The 21,668-nt window shown below is 40.7% G+C and overlaps 1 protein-coding gene across 1 annotated transcript in view; it reads left to right on the top strand.

Moving 5' to 3' along the window:
* Nucleotides 1-21,668, top strand: part of LOC134538392 (ADP-ribosylation factor-like protein 4A) — a 30,918-nt gene extending 9,250 nt beyond the window's left edge. The window contains exon 1 of the mRNA XM_063379685.1: nt 1-21,668. This exon is cut by the window's left edge and continues 9,250 nt beyond it. The gene's annotated coding sequence lies outside the window, so the exon portion shown is untranslated.

The following is a 21,668-nucleotide window of genomic DNA, read 5'->3' as shown; positions in this document are numbered from 1 at the left end:
GTAAGCCATTCCCCTAGTAGCTTTCCAGTAATGACTGCGCACATTCGTAAGCATAATACAAAATACTGACATATTGTTGAATATTTGACTATTCTTTTCCATGGGTTAAAAAGATAATGCTTGAAAGAAAGAAATAAATTAAAATATGAAATTACGTTTTAATTTTCGTAAGAAATACTCGGAAGTATTTCCTCGAGAAAACGTATTTCATGCATGCAAAAATAACCATTCCTGTGTTGTACAAAGTTACAATGTAATAATACGAACTATCTTAACAACTGGTTTCCAAAGTAATCTTTTGTAAACGTACTGAATTTTTTTTCTCTCTTCTGTGTACGAATGTTTCTGTACCTGTAACTGCGAATAACGATTCGTTCATCAGAGGCGAATTCCTCGTTTGAAAAGTCCGTGTGTGTATACGTGTGTACCGTGATCCCTGACAGCAAATACACTAGAGACTAATACCGGACAGCTCTATACTAACAACACAGGCGAGAGAGTGAAAAATAACCTAGCGCCAAGAGGTGTAACTACAACCATATTTTATATATATCGTGTCAAATTATATATAATAAACATGTAAATAATGTCAAACAATATTAATTTAATTTTTAAAAATTTAAGAACTGGAGGTTTATATCTCTCATAAATCTGTACTATGATATTTTTGTTGCCATAATGTTGGTACTATATGTATTAACTGATATATTGATACTGGGCATACCGTTTGCCATCTATCGGACTGACGTGACAACAGCGCAAGGTTTTCACACAAATTTCTTGGAGCTGTCCGGTATTAGTCTGTAGTGTATTTGCTAACAGTGAGCGCTTCGGTCGTGGAACGCCTCGGGGTGAAATGTGCCGCAGGAGAGACACAGAACAGAGTCCGCCTGTGCCAAGTCGAGAACTGTCCTCCCACGCGACTGGCGGGTATGCGGGAGAGGGGGGAGGGTGTTTGCGTCGCGGCGCAAGTGCGTCAGTTCGTCTGGCGTCCGTCCCCCGCGTTTGCAGTCTGCTTCTCTGGCCGGCTCCCAGCCTCCACGGAGGTATCGGCACGTGGAGGGGTTCATCTGCCCTGGAGGTTGAAGCAGCTCTCCCGAGGGGCGCAAACCGCAGCTGTGTGGAAGGCAAATGTTTATAGAGTCGGTCGTCTGTTCTAAAGGTTGAAGTCACAAACCATGGCTTTAAAAGGCAAATGGTATAAGTATATTAGTCCCTGGAGGGGATCGTCTGTTCAAAGGTTGAAGTCACAAACCGTAGCTTCATAAAGGCTAATGGTAGAAGCATCGGCGTCGCAAGGATATTTTTTTTTTGGGGGGGGGGGACTGAAATTGATTTAGTTGTTGAGGAATATCCATCCCATGGGGGAAAAAGCGGGGGGTCCGGGTGTCCTCCCCCGGGAAAATTTGGGGTTTGAAGGTGCATAAAGGTGGTTTTTAGGCATTTTTCTTTCCTAAATATTCTAATTATAGTTGGTTGCAATATATAATTTATTTTTTATAAAAAATATTTTCAGAGAGCAAATTTGTAAAAACACAGTGCTCACATTACCACGATTGGACTAAATGCACCATGCGCAACATATGGGTTATATCACAGAAATAATATCAATAATATAACTACGAAACTAAATACATTATTGGAGGGGACGAAATGGAAGACTTTTATTATTGGGGGGGACGTGTCCCCCCCGGTTGCGACGCCCATGGTAGAAGTATCTAAGTCCATGGAGAAGGTCGTCTGTTCAAAGGTTGAAGTCGCTCTGGGTATAAATATAAATCGTAGCTGTATAATGGGCAAATGTTAGAATGACATTAGTCCATGGATATATATGTTTAAAGGTTGAAGTTGCTCTGTTAAGGAAAAGAAAACCGTAGCTTTATAAAGGCTGATGCTAGAAGTATATTAGTCCATGGAGTAGGTCGTTTGATAAAAGGTTGAGGGGGCTCTGGTTGGGAAAATGGTTAGGAAGACAAACCGTAGCTGTATAAATTTTAAAAGTACAATTATTGTAAAATTAATAATAAAGTGAGTGTGGTAAAAAAAAAAACTTTTACTACAAAACAACAAGGAATTAGCGTTATAGCTGTAGAGAACCCGTAAAATCCCGTGGATTCATTTGCGACATACACGATAAACGTCGTGCTGCTTCTAAGATTGAGCCACCAATTATAAGGCCTCCCCCTACACCCACAAACTTCGGTACGCCTTGCCACCCCGGGTTAAAAAGCTGAAATTACGCCTCTGGTTATAACAAAAGAGGAGGTTTTCTATGCAGATGGAGAAGTGAGATCGCTGTCATGTAGACTTCAATTTTTAACAGGGCAAAGGTCGTACACGCCCAGTCACTAACTTCTTACCGCCATGTTCTCTGATCACCTCGCTAATTGGCGAAACGTTTAGTATGTTCTATAGGGTTGAAGGTCAAGGAGGTTTACCGCGAAATGTAACAAAATAATAACTCATCTGCCGGGAGTTCTCGCTTTAAAATTACCAACAAGTAGTAACTGAACAGAATTCATTGCTATGTTTATTTTATAGAAGTTATTTTACAGTTAGCTACAAATCATGCAAATAGTCAAGTAATTAATATTTTAAATAAATTCTACGAAAAGGTATTAAAACAACCACGGTGTTTTCCATCACTCAGGAAAACACATTCTAACCCTAATATCGTTCTACAATATTCAAGGCCAAGGTAGTATTGAGCGTGAAACCTATCAAATGTTTTAGTTGGGTGGAAAACCTACCATAATCCTCTGTGAACGGAACAAAGACCCATGTGCTGTGACTATACCCGTTTTTTAAAATGGCTTTGCCGAGAAAAATAATGGTTCTTATCAACTATGGTTTTGTTTTAAAGTAGCTACAGTAACATGATTTTAATACAGCACGTTCAGGCTAGCGAATTTTTTTTTCTTGTAATATAACGTCGATATAATTTGAACGAGAATATAAAATGTAAAATGTAAACCACCAAAAAAAAGTGAGATAGTCTTTCAGTACTCTTCAGTGATATGTAACATCTAACGTCGGTAATGAGCAAATTATTGTGTTCTCATGTTGCAAATACACCTATAATAGGAAACTTAGACACGAAATTCAACGTAGAACTCTTTAAATTAATGCCGAGCGTGATAAATATACGCAAATTGTGTTTTCAACTACATTTCTGGACGCGAATCATATGTAGTTCCTGCACCCGCCGTTAGAATTCGCTGCCGTCGCAGCTACGTCAAGTATCGAATCATTCCATTTGCATACCGAATTTTTAAACTATATAATGAAACGGCTTGGATAAAAGCCGAAAAGGCGTGAAAAATACCAAACTCCAGCTCTTGACCTGATTTTCGACAAGGAATTTTATTATAATACTGTCCATCTTATTAAATACATTAAACAGTTAATACTTTAAATCTAAAACTTTGTCTTTGTGAACTTTGGTTTGTGCTATCCGCGTAAGATGGCAGCACCGTGGTTGTTAGACACATTTCGTTCCTCGACTTACATCGCATTAACGAAATTACTCCCACCTAATGCCGTGTATCAAGAGCTAAGATGTAACGCATCAAAAAAGGAAACGCTGAACCTAATTGAGCAACGCCGGCAGCGCGTGGTAATGAATGATACCTGGCGGACAAGGTCAACAGGCCAGGGGAAAAAAAAAGCACGTCTAACTCAGCACACGTAATAGAAGCGAAACCTCTTTGGAAATTCAAACCTTGACCGTAAGTGGTAAGGGGTAAAATGGCAGAGAAAAAGAGAGAAAAAAAGTCTAGTTTCTAAATAAACATTACTCACTGTTGAAATACACCGTAAATAAAAAGAACTGTGCGTGTTACTGTTTCTTCAAACAATTCTGCCATTTGAAAAACGCCAAATCTTCGAACGAAACATGAAATTCGAAAGAGGTAGCACTATCTATGCGGTAAATGCATGGACTGTCTCAACAGCGCTCTCTATGCTGCTGGTTGGATTCAGAAGAACGTGGGCGCGGTGGTAGCAAATATAAACTTAAAGGTATTCACAGCTGACTATATATATATATATGTATATATATATATATTCTAAAACAAACGAATTCCTACACTCTCGACGTGTTATTCTTTAGTTCGTCTATCTCTCTCGGTTCTATTTTTTTTTTCCCCCGGTTGTGGGGGACGAATAATCGCACGAACAGAACATAAACGAGCCCAGCAACGTATATAGCATAGTGCTCTCATCATATCTCTTTGGCTAAGTAGGTACCTATTATCTGTACAAATTTTTTTTGCGTCAGAAACGTTTCACAATCGCCCGAGGGGATGTTTCATCTCCACTTCCAAAGAGTCCCGAACGAGAGTGAACCGGATTGATGCCGGACCACGGGACGCGCCGAACCGTGGAACGCGTGCTCGGAGAACTTCCACGGTATTTGCCAGTTCATCCTGCGCGGGGTTCGGAACCGTTACGTCAGTGGTGCCGGCTGGCGGTAGAAAGCTGGACTGGTCCGGGCTGGGTTTTCGATCGGACGATCGCTCGCCGCTCGCACGGCAGTGTTTTCGCCCCGCGGGGGCCCGCGACCGACCATGGACTGATGATGGGAGAGACGGCGCGCGCGATCTGCGCAGTAACATAAAAAAAAAAAATGTGCGCTAATCTTTTTCAGTATTCGGGCATGTGTCGTTTTGCCTAATTTTAGGCAAAACGCCGTTTTGCAAAACGCCGTCAGGCAAAACGCCGTTAGTAAAATCGGAGTTAGGCAAAACGCCGTTAGGCAAATCGCCTTCAGGCAGAACTCCGTTAGGGAAAACGCCGTTAGGCAAATCGCCTTTAGGCAATTCGACGTTAGGCCAAACGCCTTTAGGCGAAATTACTTTGGGCAAATCGCCGTAACGAATTCGTGTTTAGGCAAACCGCCTTTAGGCAAATCGCTTGTTACTCCAGTATTCGCTATAAACGTAGAACCTCTTAACCCCGCGGTTACGAGCAAATTCATGTATTCTCGTGCTGCAGAAACACCAGTGATACGAAACTCGCACACGAAATTGAACGTAGAATTCTTTAAAATAAAGTCGAGCTTGATGAATATTGGCGCAAATTGTGTTTTCAACTACAATTCTTGACGCGAATCACCACGTGGTTTCCGCACCCGGCGCTAAATTTCGTTGTTGGAGCAGCTATGTCGACTATCAAATAATTCCACTTGCAGACAGCAATTTTAAATTACATAAAGAAACGGCTCCGATGAAAACGAAAAAGACACGAAAAAAATGCTCAACCTCAGCTTTGGACCTGATTTTAGACAATGAATTTTATTAAAATAGTGTCAATTTTGATAAAATTCATTAAACAGTCAATTTATATAAAGTTTCCCTTTGGCTTTGTGAACTTTGGTGGGTGCCTTCCTCCACATGTGGCCAAACCGTGGTCCACAATGCACAGAAATGTTAAAAATTAATCTTTTCCAGCTAATTATACAAAAACTTAAACACTTCATGTGTGTGTGTGTGTGTGTTTTTTGAAGTTCGGCCACCCAAAAGTGTATAAACTTAACCTTGTCAAACTAAAAAAAAAAAAAAAAAAAAGACCTGGAACGGGACATACCCCCTTAAGGTGTGCCGTCTGGCTGGGTCCCCTAGCTAAGGGTGACATTGGCTCGCGCAACACACGCCTCGTAGTCTCTACGCTCTAGACAGCGACCTTGCGTGCTGTCCTCTCGTTGGTAACGAGCCTTCATGGGACTTTATGTGGCGGCCGTGTAATTTAATTGACTAGTATCAAATAAAGAAGCTTCCTGCGCTTCATTTCACTTTTACAATAAAATGTTTAGATACTTAAAAACGTACGTGAAAACACGTGTTTTTGCTTTTTTTCACTGTCCAAAAAAATACATGTTAAAAAAAAAAGAAACTTGCATAGGCCAGTGTAATGGCTCTTAAATGCTATTCGTAATCGCTACAGGCTGAAAAAAAAAAAACCGCGGTTTCAGTAACCTCTAGCCTGGAATACACTTAAACACCGCCTGCTCATTGGCTACTGACTCGTGACACCTGTCAGCTGGGATGCTTGTGATCCGATTCTTATTTTATACAGGAAATATTTTTTTTCCACTCGTTCACATCAAAGCCTATCGGTATCTAGCTGATTGAACAAGCATAATCCTACAGCACTCCCTCTCCAAGCGCGGCTCCAGAAGGGGGGCGGTTGGGGCTATAGCCCCTCCCGAGACCAATTTTATTGATTAGTGTATATTTATGTTTACTTAAATATTTAATTTCGTATTTTGAACTTTTATCTCATCAAAAGTAGCATGTAGCTACTAAGGTTCTGTATTTGAAACCTGTAATTTGTAAGTAATATTCCAAGGCCAATATCTGACCGCTTTCATTTTTTTGCAACTACGACCTTTCTTTGTGCGATAGCCCCTCTCGAAAAAAAGTCATCCTGAAGCCGCCATTGTCCCTTCTCCTCGTGAATTTTAATACTATCTTTTTATATACATGACGTGACAATTTCCGTGACACCAGGGGCGTAGCCAGGGGGGGGGGTTAAGGGGTTCAACCCCCTCCCCCCTTTAGCACCAAATCTTTTAATTAATTTCTTATTCATCACTCAAACAAATTTCATATTAAAATTAATAAATTTTTTACCATTACAATATTTAAATTTAAGTACCGAAAACTGCTAAAATAGCACTATTTTTACACACCTTAAAATCCAAAATTTCCCGGGGCAGGACCCCCGGACCCCCAGCTTTAATACGGGGAGGGTGGACATGCTTCTTAACACCCCTCCATACACAAATCCTGGCTACGCCACTGCGTGACACTGTCGATAAATGTTTAACGTTTTTTTTTGTTTTGTTTGACGGCGTGTTGGAAGCTGGAGCTCTCTGTCCGGCGAGGCAGGCGGCCGCGTTGGGCGCCTCTCTCGGTACGACGACCCCGGACGAGATGAGGTGCTTTTCAATCCGCCGCGAGGAACAGGTGTGCTTCTGACCCACTTCTGGTCGCCGGTCCAGACTCGTCCGCCGCGTGCCGTTGGCGAGGTTATTGATCCGTGTGCTTCTGTGCCACCCGATGCGGAGTCGACGTGTAGAGCGATGACACAGCTCCGGTACTAGCCTGGACAGCTAGTGCCTCCATCGGACCACGGGGTTCACTGGGTGACTGAGTGGTCTCAGCGTGATGTGGGAGATCGGGGTAGGCGCCAGCAGTGCTGATAAAAAGTCTCAGGGCTCAGGACACAGGCTGACTGTCTGGTCAGTTGAGCGAGGTACGGTGCCGAGTCGGTGGACCATGCTGGGTTGGTGGTCCCAGCCGCTGGTCATTGCCGAAGCTCTTAATACCTTCCCGATCAAAAAAAAAAAGAAATGGAGTGATCCCTAGCCAGTTCTGTTTTAAATTTATTGCTCTGGAATGTATAAACGAACTGGAAATTTCTCCCATCCTACCCTGATTGGGCGCATATGTGGTAGGGGCCGTGAGAATGCCGGCCGTATGTCGGAAAACAATCTGTACTACTTGCGTAGTACACGTTAAATAAACGTATCCATGTTGAAAAATATTTTTGTATGTCGTATTTTCTGTTTTTTTTTTTTTTTGCTAGTGATAAAACAGTTTTCTTTATTACGAAATATTTAAATTAAATTACAGCACATGTAATGTCCGTCCACAAATTAAATTAATCACACTTTCATAAGTCCACTATTTACTCTCCCCACTGGAGTTCTCTCTACTGCTCGGCCTTTTGCCAAGCGCCTCGGTCCCAACTCACTGCTTCGCGTCACTCACTCGTCTGTCGCGTCGTGGACACAGCGCCGTGAAGTCCATCTCTCGTCGCCCGCCATCGCTCGCCAAGAGGTCGCTCGTAGGTGGCGCCGAGGATTCGTCGGTGTAACTGCTCCACCGCAGGTCGGCTTGTCTCCTTTTACACCTGCCCGCGTTTACCCTTTTGGAAAGGTCTCGCAGCCCTCCGAAGTAGGTATCTGGTTTTCAAGGTCTTTCAAACTCGGCACTCGAAGCTGCGAGAACAACGGCGTCCTAGTTACGCCACTTCACGCGACGGTGCTCTCGGGACCCGTGGAACCCTCCAGGCGGGACCGAGTGGCGCCTGGACTCCGCGTGATAGGACGAGGGCCACTCTAGCCATCTAGCCGCCTCATAACAGTATTAAAGTAATTCTAAGATTGTTACTATCGTCTTAACTTTTATATTTGGTTGATATAAATGCACCGAATAACAAAAAAAAAAAAAAATTCAAAACTGTTTAATAAGGAAGTTTTAACAAATACAAGCACATACGTACCGATTGTAACTATGAAACAAAGGCAGAATCATAAAGTAATTTGCCGTGAACTCGCGAAACACTCCGAAAGTGACAAAAATCACTCCTTTGAGTTTCCAATAAAGGTCTCAAGTAAACAATTAAGTACTTAAATTCGGCCACGGCCTAAATAATACGCTTGAAGTGCTAGCCGTGGCATAGTATTTTTTTTTAGGCCTATATAAATTTAAAGATGGCTGAATGTAGGGTACACTTTAAAAAGCTGGATTTGCAGTTGAAAAAACAAAAACAGTAAAAGCAGAATATTTGACCGCCAGGTTTTTGAACTTATTGATTCACAACAGAGCATGCCAGGTAAATGAATTTATTTTATTTTCTGTTGTGAACGCATAGCGCCAACAGCCAATTAGAGGGTGCCGTTTTGGCGGCAGTTTTGAACTGTTTTTTTATTCATTTATCATGTGGCGGTAGGAAACTATCGAGATATAAATTTGCTCAGGTAATTCTTCCTTTAAAATTCGTCAGAATTATTTTTGTAAGTGACTAGTGATACATACACGGAAAAAAAACTAAATAATTTTGTCCTTTTAACATTTTTTAAACGTTGTTTACAAACAGAAATTTTTGCTTTACGTATTCGTCATGGCCCGCTGTTTGCTTTCAATTTATGTTATTTTGCTGGTGACAGGGGCGGACACATAATTTTTTTTGTGGACGAAAAAAAGGGAGAGGGGTTTAAAAATATAATTTGAACACGTATAATAAAAAAAAGAACTTATTTACAATTGACACGGGGCCTGCAGTAATAGCTAAAGGCGACATGGCTTCTCACAAGTTGCAATCTGCAGGTGTTGTAACAGCTCATCTTGCGTCACCCAAAATAACATACTGTCTTCACTGATAGGCCTATTTTGCAAATGTTTTCGTAACTTGGAGGGGAGGGGGGAAGTATATATTTCCCAATTCCCCTCTCCCCCTTCGGATGTCCCCTGCCCACGCACTTGTTTGACGGCGCATTAGAAACCAACCACGCCTGCGACCTGTCCTGGTTTTCTTCGTCGCGCGCGCGTCTATAAATGGCGACCCGACGAGATTTCATCGCAGCGCTCCCGGTGGCGCGAAAGTGAAACCCCCTCGGCCCATCGCGAGGGCGACGCCGACGGTCGGCGCGATTAAAAACTCGATTGGTTTCGCGTCGAAGCGAGAAAACTTTTCAGGAACGTGTTTTGCTCGGGATCTAGTCTTAAAAACCTCTTCGGCGTCGAGAGATTGCTGACAAGCTGGAACTACAATAGCGCGAACTAAGTTCGCGGACGCTTTGAAAGGCTTTCCCCCCTCCACCTTCCTCTCTACCGTCCAGATTTTAATCGCTGGCACGAAGTTACTGATATTCGCGTCGGACTTTTTGTTTTCGAATGATGATCAATCTGTAGAGACCGGATAAATTCGCGGATTCCTTTCGAGACAGGCTGGAATCCAAACTCGTTTAGCTTAATGCTGCGTCAGTGATTGGAACGCAATTTACCCGAAGGACTCTGAGCAAATGGCAAACATTCAACAAAAGAAGTATCGAATCATAAGAATTGCAGTAAACAGGTGTCCCGAGTCGGTAGCCAATGACCAGGTGATAGTTGCCCGAGTACATTAGAGAATCGTGGCGTCTATCCTAGTGGTCATTGAAACCGCGAATTTTTCCAGTCCCTATCAATCTGGCGCATTGGCAATACAACTCTATATTTGTTAAATATTTCGAAGTTTTGTTTACTTAATTCGTCTGTGGAATATTTGAAATACGTTCACACATGAAAGTTTTTAATTTTTCCCCTCTTCACCCCGAATTAATGTTAACTTTGGATAGTTGTAAACGAATGTTTTCTATTGTTTGTCGTGCGGTTCCACAATAACGCGCATGTGTTCGCTGTCGCATACCTAGCTTGATTCGCGTCGCGTCTGTCGCGCTACTTTTGAGTCCAGCACGGTTGGCTGTACTCCGGTTTTCATTGCGAGGTGTTTTGAGTTCGTGTCCCGGGCGTGGAATGAACGTATTTTTGTAAATTGATAAGTTAGTATATATACACATATATACACAAAAATAATTAGTTATAGCTCTCGATCCCTTCAAGTCAATCGGTATGGTAAGCAAGTTGAAATATGCTCATCCTGAATGGCTAATCCATCAACTGGGTCATTGGGTTCATCGTTTTGTTTATGTTGCCAAGCTGGAGTGCCAAATAGTTTTGAGCAGAGTTGTATTTTTTTTTTTTAGGCACATCCCTTCTGTGTTGGTGCCTCAGAAAGGGACGTAAGAAAACATCACTTTGTGCTTTGATTTTTGTAACTTGTGTAGACGGTTCTGTCAGAACAGTTAAGAATCCGTTGAGTACGTTGTGACACGGCGGGCAATCAGTTCGTAAATCTATATTGGATGTTTTAACCGGAAATATAAATACCATCCCTGTCCCACATTATTTTGAGGCAGGTTTCAAGGATCTTTGCAGTTTTGAAATTGCAACGAGAGTTCGAAGTAGAAAATGCGTCAGAACAGAGCCGTAGTCAGGATTTCGTGAAGAAGGAGATCCAGTATAACAATTAAAAAATATATATTTTTTGTTTTCTTTTTAAATGAGCTTTAAAATAAAATAAAAAATGTCATACTAAAACCTCAGGGAACAGTAGACTTTTACACACTTTGCTTGAGAAAAGAAAACTATTAGTTTTATATTTTGGTTTTTATTCAATGGTTTTAATACTTCTTTCTTAAGTCAATTGTTTGATGTTTTCGTTAAAACAAGCCATAAATACACGTGTATTAATGTTATTTAATACATGAAATACACACATGACAATTTCTATTAAATACATGTTTACACAACTAACACGTGTGCAAAACCAGCATTAAATATGGACTTTTTTTGCAAACAATTCCTACCGCTTCTGTATATGAGACATGTTGTGCTAGACGTGGGGGGAAATGCATTTACTGTAGCCCACTGTAAGGATTACAATAATCCTTCTTCCAAATAAGTTCTGTGTAAATTTATGTAAGTTCCTGTAATTTTCTTATTCTGTCTTCTCTAGTTCCCCCCCCTCCCCTCCCCCCTAATTTACTTCCGGCTACGTTCCTGGTTAGAGGTGGTAATATTCGACACAACTGAGCCTCTTAACCTTGGGTGGCAAGTCTTAGTTGAACTGTACGCGTGTTAAGGAGGATAAGGCCTCTCCATATTGCAGTTTCAAATATTTTTATACCGTTTGCAATCAAGCTTGCGTACTAATTTCATTGGTTTGACTTGGCACAGGACTTGGGCTCTGGATACCTGTTGAAGTCAACACTTGTGAACTGGTGTGATCATCATGATAGTTGTAGTCGCCCGCGTAAAATAATAAGTTAGTTCCTCGTGACGCTTACAGAACCTGTTAGTAAATATATGTGGTTGGAACAAGGTAGAGAAGGTCTGGGAAAAATTAGTTCAAAATTAGAATTGCAGGAAAAAGATGGAAGCATCCAAATTTGTGGGGTCTGATACCCTTCAAGAGTCGTACAGTTGTATAAGGGATACGGAACCTAAGCGCAGAATGCTGAATTCGCGATTATTCTTTACAATTTGAGTACCTTATCCTCGACACTGCTCGCTTTATGCCTTCCAGAAAATTTATCCGAAATTTCTTGGGCGATGGTTAATGTTTGGATGCTTCAGACGTGAAGCCACTTATATATATAAACAAACTGAATTTTAATTTGGTTTCGCTGTTGCGACGAGTTAGTCCTTGATCTTTGATCCTGAACTCGGGATGTAAGAAGGCGTGGACAGTTTCAGGATCCCAACCGAGTTATAAACGAGCCAGTGCTCTGCTGATAAACGATCGTGGGTCGTTTGTGAGCGAAAGAGGAAAGTTGTCGCTGCATAAATGGGGCTTCGCTCGTGTTTTCGTGGAATAAGCGTGGGCTCGGACTGACTCATTAGTTGATAATTTATCTCTTCTTTGTTCTTCATAGGCCTAACGGGCCTTATTTAAACCCGGAGGTCGTTAGTCCGTGTGCATAATGGTGTTGCGCTAAACCGTAATCTATACTTTTCTTTAGTAGCCTAAATGCTTGTTAAAATATTTCTTAAGTTGCTTTATGTGCATTAGCACCGCCGAATAGCTTATATACGGCAGCATCGTTTTCAGAGCCACTCTTCATCAGACTTGGGTATTATAACTTGTTAAAATTTAAGTTGAACATCTACTGTTTCGTTAGTATTCAAACCATTTGTCTTAACTAGACGAGTTGGTGTTTGACAGGGAAGTAACTTGTTTGTGAAATTTCAGTTCGTTGAACCAATTCAACACGATGTAACATCAATAGGCTTTTTTTTACAGACAAATTTCGAGCTTAACTGAGTTAAATTTCTGACACTTGCCTTGAACCTAAGGTGCTTAGCCATGTCTGCTTAAAATGATGGGTTACGTATCTAATAATAAAGTGTGCTTGGGATGCAGTCGATTGCCTCGTGCAATGAAGTTTCATTACGTTACGTAATGACGTTGTGTCGTGCTGTGCAAGGCCTTCGCTTCAGTTCCAGCCTTGAACTGGTTGAACTGTGTGTGAAACCTCGCGGTTCTATTAGCGTCGTCTGATCAATAAAGCGCGTGACGTCTTATTCTGCAGTGGGAAACGTCAATATCAGGGTGAATTTCCATCGTCTTTCGTTTTTGTTGTGTAACACCTTAGCTCTCGGCGTACGGCATTTGGTAGAAGTAATTTCACGAATGGAACGGAAGTGGCATGGAACGGAAATGTGTAACCACGGTGCTGCTATCTATTGCCGATTGGTCGAACCAAAATTCACAATGACAAAGGAAACGCTATCGCATTTACTGTTTTTTTATGAATTTTAACAAGGAGAGCAGTATTTTAATAAAATTCTGTGTCGAAAATAGTTCCAAATCCGGGGTTTAATATAGTTTTTCAAGGGTTTTTTTATTTTCGCTTTTATCGGAGCTATTTTATTATATAGTTTAACATTTCGGTTTGTTTATCAAACGATTCAGTAGTCGACTTAGCTGCTCCGTTAACGAATTATAGTGGCCGGTGCGGAAACTACGAGTGATTCGCGTCCAGAAATGTTATTGAAAAAACAATCTGTATATATTTATCACGCTCGACATTTGAGAGAATTCGACGTTAAATTTCGTGTTCAAGTTTCGTATTACAAGTGTATTTGCAACATAACACATAAATTTGCTCGATGCCGAGGTTAGATGTTACACATGACTGGCGAGTATTGAAAGAGTAGCACACATTAAATTATTTCCCTGTTATGGGTTCGTGTATCCCCTATTAAAGTTTTAACAACAAACGTTGCAGGATAATGAGCCCTTTAGAAAATTTTTAAAATACTTTTTTAAAAAATTCATTTTTTTTTTTGCGAATGTGAAATGTGACTGACGTCCCCCCCGTCCCCCCCCCCCCCCCCCAATTATTTCTGTCCTCGTATATGATGAACTTGATGTCGAGTTCATTCTCCACACAGTAAACATGAAGTTTCCATTACCTTAACCTTTTTTTTGTGTCCTAAAGCTGCGATGCAATGCTTTACGCATTGCGTATCTACTAATCAGTAAAGCGCGGACTTTCGTTGAATGAATTTTAGACAGGATAAATTAAAAATACTTATTCGGGGTGTCCAACATTCTGGAAAGTCAGGGAAAATCAGGAAAATGTCACGGAAGTTAGGATTTGTCGGGGAATTCACTTGAAATCCAGGAAAAGTCTTGGAAATTTCATAGTCTGCGAAAGCAATTTTTTTTCAACACTTGATTTTAATGAATAGCAGGGCCGAAAATCTGTAGGTTTCGCAAGAGGACCCCGTGGAATTTGCATGGAGAAGAGGGGAGGCGCTTCTCGAGAGTCCAGCACGCGGGGTTAATAAACACTTAAGCCCTGGATAAGGTGCTTGTACGCTGTATTCTACTGCCCATATTTTGGCCTACAGGCATGCAGTAAGCAGATAACTTTAAAATGTACAGAAAGTTCTCCATAAGACATAGTTGACATAAAACCTGTTTCGCAGTCACGCTTTTGCAATTGCTTCTTAATTCTTAGGTGGAGAGGGGAGAACGGGGATCTACGCCCATTATGCATAGTTGTACAGACTATGAAATGGCGTTCGCAAGGTTCTGTTCGAATTTCATTTGTGTTGTATATTTCTAGTTTGAAATTTAAGTCTGATGATTGTGGCGGAGGCTGAATCACCTTTATTTATTTCAGAATAAAGAGGTAAATCATATAACAGTCAGGAAAATTTGAAATTTTTTTGTCTGAAAGGAGCCAGGAAAATTTTACTACAGATTTGTGTGGACATTTTGGACTTAAATTAACTAGTTATCTTTAACGTACAGAACTATGCATTGTTTTACATTTGACTGGAATTTACCATGATTCAGCGAGTATTTCGCAAGCGAAAGGTCTAAATTCGATTCTCTTCCGGGGCTCGTACTCCCGAGAACCGACTATTGTCATCTGAAGACGCAAGATGAGGTGACCACGTTTGGAAACTGGCTGAGTCAATGTAGAAATTGAGTACATACTAGTTGTGAAGCTTGTTTATTACGTAAAATCCTGCTGCCGTCGAAGAGAGATAGCGAGAGAGAAAGAGACAGATAAAAACTAGCAGCGTACAAGGATATTCACTGTGTAACCTTGCTCTTGGGGTAGAATGAACTGAACAAAGACGCGCTTGTGAAGTTTGTAATCAAAGAAACCAGTTCGTTCACATCTTGGAAGTTAAAAATGTTAGTGGGAGGAACTAATTAAGATATATGCACAAGCTTTTTTTTTTCCTGTTCTGTGACTGAAGTTTTTCCGTGTTGTGGATTCTAGATTTTTGTTACTACTTGATCGTTTCGTTTCGTTCAATTTTACGGCAATCTGTTACGTTTGACAAACGGTTTTAGGTTTTTTTTAATGGGGCATGATACCCAAATTCCAGGCGCACCCATCGGTAATCACGTTTACCCTAACAATAAATCCATATAAAGTTCACGACAAACACCAGAATGTAGAAATATTTTGACACGATTATACATGAATGATCTAATTCATCCAATAATAAATTTCTTTATAAAAAAACTAACAGGATTAATATTAATTTCTAATTTACGTCTATCTTGTAACTAACATTTGATAATGCAGGGGGGGGGGGATGTTTTAATAATTTGATATTTGAAAATGAATTTTAATTTGCCTGAGGAACATTAATTATTTTAAAAGCCTTACATTCTTAAATAAAAGATGCCACCTACGAAAGGTAGATAGATCTTTACAATACCACTACCTATGATCATGTTCTTAAATGTGCTTAAAGTGAATGCTTCCCTCTAATTTTGCATAATTTAGTGGCTATAAATTAAACCACACATCAATCATTTTAAGCTGCTTAATTATTTGCATTATTATTGTGATAAAATAAGCATATACAAGGGGGGGGGGGGTGAATCATGATCCCTACCTGACTGCGTCCTTGGTTTATACAAAAATTATGTTAGTATATAATAAGGGGGATTGCAAAATTAACATTTTTTTGCTTATTTCAAGGTAGAATATACACCCTTATGTTTAATCAAGTCAGTGTATTTTGTTAATGTTCTGATGACGCCACATTACACAGTCAGTCCTGACTTCACGTGATAGGATGAGGTGAATATTGTTAACTTGTTAATTGGTTTCTTGTCTTGCAGCTTGTGAAAATTTGCCCAATGAAAAAGATCACTCAAACGCATAATTACAGATATTCTAACTTGCCGTCAAAATAGTATACACACTGTTCAGTAAAATGTGAGAATTTTTGGACAGTTACTGCAAGGGATACTTAAACTTCGATAGCTTAGTTCATACAAAGTAAAAAAAAAAAAATTGTTATTGAAGCATTAGCTAGTCCGGTGCCACACGAATCAGTATTTGTTTTGTTTATTACGTCACAATATTTAGCTGTCAAAGTTAATGTTCGCTGGAACACCTGTCAAAATAAAGAGTCTCGCCTTATCGCCTCGTCCGTGGTGTATCTGTGTGAGCGAGAAGTGCTTCTAGCGCGTTATTGACTGTGAACTGGCGCGCAGTCTTCTCGTCGTGCATAGCACGACTACGAGATTTGAGTGGTAACCATGTCATAAGGCGGAGAAATGCGAGGTTCTTGAGGAGTGCTTTCAGAACTCTGTAACCGGGCGTTTCATGTCTAAAATCCATACTGGAAACTCGGCGTTTCAGTTCCTTCCCCCCTTAAAATGCAGGTTAGAAAAGAAAAATAAGGAAACAGAACTACTCATCCTCCCTAAGCTCATGCTTAAATACTCTGATATCTTGTTCAGTTTTTAAAATCGCGTGTGGGTTTTTTTTTTTTTTTCATTCAGAAGCTCTGCACGGGAAGCCTACAACTCACGTAGTTTCGGTTCCCTGCAAGAATTTCCGAAGTTTTGCGTTTTGGTATTAACGCCACTTCAGCCGCTAAATCAGAAGTTCCCAATGAAAACAAGCATGTTGTGACTGACCTAACCTAACATAACCCTTCGATTTTTTAAATTTCAATTTTTGAGAGAAATCCGATGTTGCACGAACGTGGTAGGGAACCGAAACTACGTGAGTTGTAGGCTTCCCGCTCTGCACACCGTGTGTGTGTGTGTGCGCGCCATGATCGGCCTGGCCCTTTAAACCACGCCGGTTCTCGCAGGTCCCATTTGACGGAACAGTTTACTGCGCTGTGCAAACAAAACCAGATGGAGCGGCGATCTGCAAGACGTCTTCCTGCGTCAGTCGGTAGTTAACTCTTGGCACAGCAGGGGCATTAAATACTGGAGTCTCCCGGCGAGCTGTCGTAAATCTTCCCCCAACAGTAACAAACAGATCGGGCGGAACGCGGTCTTCTTGAATTGGAAAAAAAAGGGGGGGGGGGGGATCGACGTAACTTTAAATGGACACAGTGTCCGGAGCCACTATGGGCGAAGGGTTGCGGCCGATTATCTACAAGAGTTGGGGTTTGGAGGGAAGCGTTTGAGGCACACATAAATATATTTAAATAAATTAGAATCTATTGTGTAACTTTTAGCAGACGTGGCGGAAGGAAAAATTAAAGCAGCCAATGTTGCTTGTTCTTGTTAGGATCGCCAGATAGCAGCACAAGGCTTACTCACGCGAGGTATTTCGGCAATACCACCTTTGAATATATATACTGTATAGAAGTCGCGAGTGGATAGGATTTACTCTACGTTTTTCAAAAGCGTATGATGAGCAGCTTGGGAACTTCACCGCAGCAGTGCGCTGCCGTAACGTCCTGTATCGTCTTAGTTGTTATTTACACGTTAGAGCGCAGCGCTGTCGCCTGCTGTCATTCCCCGCACCCCCCACCCATCATTCACTGGAGCTCAAGGTCGTTCAACGGGAGGGGGAAGGGGTGTTTGAAGAGTTCGACACTTGTCCGCTAGGGACCACCACAAGTCGATGCCCTAGAGATGGTGGCGATTGCGGCGGTGAATTAACCAACTACCTCAAAACCGTATTAGAAATTTTAACCTGGGCTGGCGACTTCTATACAGTATATATATTCAAAGATACCACTGAAACATTGCGAATAGTAACATGTTTTCAAAGTGGTATCATAGAAATACCACTACAAAACAAAGGGTTAACATACGCAGTAGACCTCAAATGTATTTTGTCAAATGTAATAAAAATACAGAATGAGTCTGAATTCGACCGAAAAAAAATTCTTCTGCAGGTTCAATCGCGACAAAATAAAATAGAAAAACATATCTGCGACGTGTGGGTTTGGGGAATGTATTTTTTTTTTTTCGCGTAAAAAAGGTTTCGAGACCAGCTGAAAGTGTTTAAATGTCGGCACACCAATTGCAGCCATTCGGTGCGGAAGCAAACGCGTCCTGGGTGGCTCGGTCGAACAAGGAAACGGCTTCTCTCGCAAGCGGCCGCCAATCACAAGGAAGAAACCGCTGCTGCGGATATACCTTGTTGCAGTCTAATGAGCGATCCGATTTTTTTCTGCGAAAATTGCTTAGCTCTACTTATGGTCTAAAGTGCTTCCCAAGGCTTGGTACACGACTTTGAAGCATGGGCTGAACAACATTTTTTATTGTTAAAAATAGATAAAGTATTTAAAATAGAACACTAAGCGTCTGATTTGTTTTTTGTTGAACGAAGTTCTACAATCGCTGCGAAATTTGTCACCAAATGGTTTCAGATTGATTGAAAAAAAAAAAATTGTTTCGATAAAAACTATGTAATGTTAGTTTAGCAGTTATTATTATTATTATTATTATTATTATTATTATAATATGTAGGAACGAACGAATTTCGCGCATTAAATTACTCAAATTTCCCAATCAGAGCAAATATCGTTCTTAAATTGGATGATGACATTCAGGTACCTTGGAATTGGTTTGAATGTAATTTTGCCCATTGCTTTTTTTTTTTTTGTCTTCTAGGGTGTGTGGTACAGACTCCGGTCCATGTGCACATGTCGATCAGAGTTTAACATCACTTCGCGAATTTTTTTTTGTCCTATTGTGACTGTTCGGTAGCCAAGCTAATTTGATGCACGTGTTCGTCTAGAAGGTCCAGCATGTAGTAGGCATGGATAATCAGTTTGCTCCAACCATATTGAATACAGATATATTTTTAAAAAAAAAACCAAGGTCTTTGACCGTGCTATCGGCCAATAATAGACGCCCTTAATGCGGCTGTAAAAATTTCACAACTTGACACATCGGAACCTAAATCTGCAAACAATGAACTGTTCGCGCACGTTCGCCGGCATGGCATTCCACATAACAGGGCTCCATACTATCCCCGGGGGTGTCTGCATTGTTAGTAAATCTATGGAACTGGCGGACTGGTCGCGAGAGAGTCACTAGAAAGTTATAATAAAATTCTATCGGAAGGTCCTGAAATAGGTTCGCGGTGTATTCGTAGACACTGATTCTGGTGGACAGGGTAACTACTCCAGCGATAAACAGAAGCATTTGCGGACCTGTGCTCATCGACATTTCTGCCTCTTGACGTCCGGCACACGTAGGTTGCTCGTAGTTTTAACCTGCGTTTTAGATACATTCTTATAAGGAAGTACGAATTTACGAAACAAAGCTAGAAACATAAAATTAATTGCCGTATTACCACGTGACGCTAATGAAGTGTTAAAAAATTACTAATTTCAGTTAAACATTGTTTTTCCAATTCATTTGTTTTTGGTTAGGGGAGGGGTTGTAAACAACTAGTTCGGATGGCTAATACCGTTTATAGAGGCTAAACATTGAATCAGCCCGCATTCGTTAAGCACACTCAGTCGTGTAGAGAAAAATCAAGGGCCCAGGGTCAAATAATTTTGTCGTCCTCCCCCCCCCCCCCCCCCCTCGCTTTTCCATATTATGTAGTACAATTTGTCAAATGCCACAGTAATAAAAAATAAAATACTGTTATATGTCCATAACTGTAAATGTGATCTGCGTGTATCACATAACTTGTTAGGTTTCCTGTGAATTATTTTATCAATATACTTGTAATAATTTTCGTGCTAACAGAGAATATCTCGAAACTCAGTTCCAGGGATGTTGTTCCTTCGCCCCCCTCCCTTTTCACGGCCTCTTCTCGGCGGCCGTGTAGGCGATACAAGGGCAAGTGAAGTACGCAACGTTGCAAGTACACTTCTGTGTGCTTGCATTCGAACGCTTGGTATGGCGGGGGCGTGTCTCCTAGCCTCGCGGCCATGCCACGTAAAAATATTTAAAAATAAAAATAAAATTATTTTTGGCAACTCGGCATGTTAGCTGCTTGCGTGCTAAGACTATGGAAGTTGGAAGTTGGCATGAATCGTCAGAAAATGGCCTGACGTGCGTTAAGTTTAAGTCACTTTCTACGTTCACCATTTACCGTATCGCAAACATCCGAAACATCGCGTGGAATGGTGCTTGACCACGCCCGATGGTGGTTGGCAAGTATTAATCAGAAAAACCCCCGTCGTAAGACACGGTCACTACAGTAAAATACAGTCTTAAAAAAAAAACATTTTCCTCGGTGCGAACGCTGCACTCCAGTCGATGTTTTTTTTGGGTGACGCGCAAACTTGCTGAACATCGGCCGTACCAAAACCGACCTCACGCAGCGCCCGTGCAGTAATGCATTCACGGACACTCCTTTGGACTAGACTGGTGACGTTCTTCAACGCGTAGGGGCCGTCACTGCCTTACGATTGCAAACAGAACGGTCGTAATCTACTGATGCAAACAAATGGCACATGTGTTGTGTTTACGTTTTCAATCCTGAAACTCACACGTGTTTGGTATGATTACTAACTAGCTTATTTATAAAGGTGCAATTTTTTTTATAACCTAAGCAATGTGCCCAAGTTCGCACGCCATGGAACACGATCTTAAAACAGTTGTATCCAATACGACATTCACTTTCGGGACCACGAATTTGCAACTGCGCAACTCTACCCCCTATTTTAGTTTATATTTATTACAGTATGCCTGCAAGTTTCGTGTAACAATACATTTCCAAAGTCCTGGATTATGTACTTGCATGTTTTTAATAATTTGAGTTATTCATTAATTTTATTTGCAGGACGTCTTGCGTTAGAACCGTTGCTTTGTTATTACTTTACATTCTATATATTTTACTGACAACCAGCCTTTATTGGTGCATTTTGGTTTTCACGGAATTTGTACCCCTTTGTTGACAAGATTGAATTAAGTGACCAAGTTAATACACAGTCTTAGAATGGTTGAGGCATAACTTGTAATGTCCGCACGAAATCTCGCATGAGGCACTCAAACCTAGGGCTTCTTTTCTGTAAAAATTTTTCCAATGATTTCAGCGACTGGAAGTTTTAAGTGAAATAGGACATAATGTCCAATTTCATTTTTAAAGCCCTGTATTTACCTACCTAGTTCTAAGATTCTGTTCTTTCCGCCATGTTATGTACACAGAGACTGCATGATGTATGTCGAAAATGTTATCAAAACCAAAGGTGCTTATATTATTACTTATTGTAATATTGTAAATTATGTGTTAAGTGATTATCGTGATTGTTCTCAGAGGCATGGGGCGCGAAAGTATTGCCTTGTTCATTATGTATACTTGCTTGGCGATATCCATGCGGACTTGAAATTTTTTTTAAAAAAGTAAAATGTTGATGTTTTTCCTAATGTTGTGGTTGTTTTGTACACTTAGCTGTTTTTTTCGAAATGCAGTTTATATGAAGATATTTACAGACAGAGAAACAAGATTTTCACGACTTATGACAATTGATGTATGTTGAAATGCATGTTCAATTTCAATGGAGAATATGTTTGTTATGCAATTAAAAAATAACAGGAAAATATTACATGAGTAATAAATATTTCTGAAATTA

This window comes from Bacillus rossius, chromosome 13, assembly GCF_032445375.1.
Source record: "Bacillus rossius redtenbacheri isolate Brsri chromosome 13, Brsri_v3, whole genome shotgun sequence".
Lineage (NCBI taxonomy): Eukaryota > Metazoa > Arthropoda > Insecta > Phasmatodea > Bacillidae > Bacillus > Bacillus rossius.
Note: the sequence above shows the minus strand (reverse complement) of the source record. Positions and strands in the feature narration are given on the sequence as shown.